Source organism: Sciurus vulgaris (assembly GCF_902686455.1).
Source record: "Sciurus vulgaris genome assembly, contig: HiC_scaffold_512_arrow_ctg1, whole genome shotgun sequence".
Classification (NCBI taxonomy): Eukaryota; Metazoa; Chordata; class Mammalia; order Rodentia; family Sciuridae; genus Sciurus; species Sciurus vulgaris.
Window position 1 is genome coordinate 47,646 of NW_027632518.1, and position 3,665 is coordinate 51,310.

The following is a 3,665-nucleotide window of genomic DNA, read 5'->3' on the forward strand; positions in this document are numbered from 1 at the left end:
GAAGTTAGAAATAAATGAAAGAGTAAAAAATAGAAGCTACTCCAACACCTGGAGATTAAACAATATGGTATTACATGATGAATGGATAACAGAAGATATTAGGAAGGAAATTAAAAAATTCCTAGAGGTAAATGAGAACAAAGAAACATCATATCAAAATCTTTGGGACACTATGAAAGCAGTACTTAGAGGAAAATTTATTTCATGGAGCACATTCAATAAAAGAAGTAAAAATCAACAAATAAACAACCTAACACTTCAGCTCAAAGCCCTAGAAAAAGAAGAACAGACCAACACCAAAAGTAGTAGAAGACAGGAAATAGTTAAACTCAGAGCTGAAATCAACGAAATTGAAACAAAAGAAACTATACAAAAAATTGACAAAATAAATAGTTGGTTCTTTGAAAAAATAAACAAAATTGATAAACCCTTAGCCACTCTAACAAAGAGAAGATGAGAGAAAACCCAAATCACCAAAATTCGGAATGAACAAGGAAATATCACAACAGACACGATTGAAATACAAAACATAATTAGAAGCTATTTTGAAAATCTATATTCTAACCAAATAGAAAATTACGAAGACATCAACAGGTTTCTAGAGACATATGAATTGCCTAAATTGAATGAGGAGGACATACAAAATTTAAATAAATCAGTTTCAAGTAATGAAGTAGAAGAGGTCATCAAAAGCCTACCAACAAAGAAAAGTCCAGGACCAGATGGGTTCTCAGCCGAGTTCTACAAAATCTTTAAAGAAGAGCTCATTCCAATACTTCTCAAAGTATTCCATGAAATAGAAGAGGAGGGTACCCTCCCAAACTCATTCTATGAAACCAATATTACCCTGATACCCAAGCCAGACAGAGATAAATCGAGGAAAGAAAATTTCAGACCGATATCATTAATGAACATTGATGCAAAAATTATCAATAAAATTTTAGCAAATCGCATACAAAAATATATTAAAAAGATAGTGCACCACGATCAAGTGGGTTTTATCCCAGGGATGCAAGGTTGGTTCAACATCCGGAAATCAATAAATGTAATTCACCATATCAATAGACTTAAAGTCAAGAACCACATGATTATTTCAATAGATGCAGAAAAAGCATTTGATAAAATACAACACCCCTTCATGCTCAAAACACTAGAAAAAATAGGGATAGTGGGAACATTCCTTAACATTGTAAAGGCCATCTATGCTAAGCCCATGGCTAATATCATTCTAAACGGTGAAAAACTGAAAGCATTCCCCCTAAAAACTGGAACAAGACAGGGATGCCCTCTTTCACCACTCCTATTCAATATCGTTCTTGAGACTCTAGCCAGAGCAATTAGACAGACCAAGGAAATTAAAGGAATACGAATAGGAAAAGAAGAACTCAAACTATCCCTATTTGCGGATGATATGATTATATACTTAGAGGAACCAGGAAATTCCACCAGAAAACTGTTAGAACTCATAAGTGAATTCAGTAAAGTGGCAGGTTACAAGATCAATGCTCATAAATCCAATGCATTTTTATACATAAGTGAGGAATCCTCAGAAAGAGAAATTATGAAAACTACCCCATTCACCATAGCACCGAAAAAAATAAAATACTTGGGAATCAATCTCACAAAAGAGGTAAAAGACCTCTACAATGAGAACTACAGAACACTAAAGAAAGAAATCGAAGAAAACCTTAGAAGATGGAAAGATCTCCCATGTTCTTGGATAGGCCGAATTAATATTGTCAAAATGGCCATACTACCAAAAGTGCTATACAGATTCAATGCAATCCCAATTAAAATCCCAATGACGTACCTTACAGAAATAGAGCAAGCAATCATGAAATTCATCTGGAAGAATAAGAAACCCAGAATAGCTAAAGCAATCCTTCGCAGGAAAAATGAAGCAGGGGGTATCGCAATACCCGAACTTCAACTTTATTACAAAGCAATAGTAACAAAGACGGCATGGTACTGGTACCAAAATAGACAGGTAGATCAATGGTACAGAATAGAGGACACGGACACAAACCCAAATAAATACAACTTTCTAATACTAGACAAAGGCGCCAAAAATATGCAATGGAGAAAAGATAGCCTCTTCAACAAATGGTGCTGGGAGAATTGGAAATCCATATGCAACAGAATGAAAGTAAACCCATATCTCTCACCCTGCACAAAACTCAACTCAAAATGGATTAAGGACCTTGGAATCAGACCAGAGACTCTGCAGATTATAGAAGAAAAAGTAGGTCCCGATCTTCAACATGTCGGCCTAGGACCAGACTTCCTTAACAGGACTCCCATAGCACAAGAAATAAAAGCAAGAATCAATAACTGGGATAGATTCAAACTAAAAAGCTTTCTCTCAGCAAAGGAAACTATCAGTAATGTGAAGAAATAGCCTACAGAGTGGGAGAATATCTTTGCCAATCATACTTCAGATAGAGCACTAATCTCCAGAATCTATAAAGAACTCAAAAAACTCTACACCAAGAATACAAATAATCCAATCGACAAATGGGCTAAGGAAATGAACAGACACTTCACAGAAGAAGATGTACAAGCAATCAATAAACATATGAAAAAATGTTCAACATCTCTAGTAATAAGAGAAATGCAAATCAAAACCACCCTAAGATTCCATCTCACCCCAATTAGAATGGCGATTATCAAAAATACAAGCAACAGGTGTTGGCGAGGATGTGGGTAGAAAGGTACACTCATACATTGCTGGTGGGGCTGCAAATTAGTGCAGCCACTCTGGAAAGCAGTGTGGAGATTCCTTAGAAAACTTGGAATGGACCCTCCATTTGACCCAGCTATCCCACTCCTTGGCCTATACCCAAAGGATCTAAAATCAGCATACTACAGAGATACAGCCACATCAATGTTCATAGCTGCTCAATTCACAATAGCCAGACTATGGAACCAACCTAGATGCCCTTCAATTGACGAGTGGATAAAGAAACTGTGGTATATATACACAATGGAATATTACTCAGCCATAAAGAATGACAAAATTATGGCATTTGCAGGCAAATGGATGAAATTGGAGAATATCATGCTAAGTGAGATAAGCCAATCTCAAAAAGACAAGGGACGAATGATATCGCTAATAAGTGGAGGATGACACATAATGGGGGGGAGGGAAGGGTTAGTGTTAGGGTTAGAGTTAGGGTTAGGGAGGGGGGCAAGTATGGAGGAAGAAAGTACTGTATAGAGGGTAAAGAGGGGTGGGAGGGGTGGGGGGAAGGGGAAAAAATAACAGAATGAATCAAACAACATTACTGTATGTGGATTTATGATTACACAAATGGTATGCCTTTGCGCCATGTACAAACAGAGAGGCAACATGTATCCCATTTGTTTACAATAAAATAAAAAAAATAATTAACAATTGGTTAGAAAACATACAACAATGATTTTAGACTATAAAACAAAGACCTTGTTTAAAAAAAAAAAGGTGGGGGGAGGGGGGACTGGGTATGTAGCTCAGTGGTAAAGTACCTCTGAGTTCAATCCCTAGCACCAAAAAAAAAAAAAAAAAAAAAAAAAAAAAAGTGGAGTAAGATTTGTTAGATTTAAAAGATTTAAGCAGTCTTCAAAACTCCTCTATTGTCAATTAAAATATTTCCCTTGAAATAAATGCTGGTTTATAAAAAAAAAAA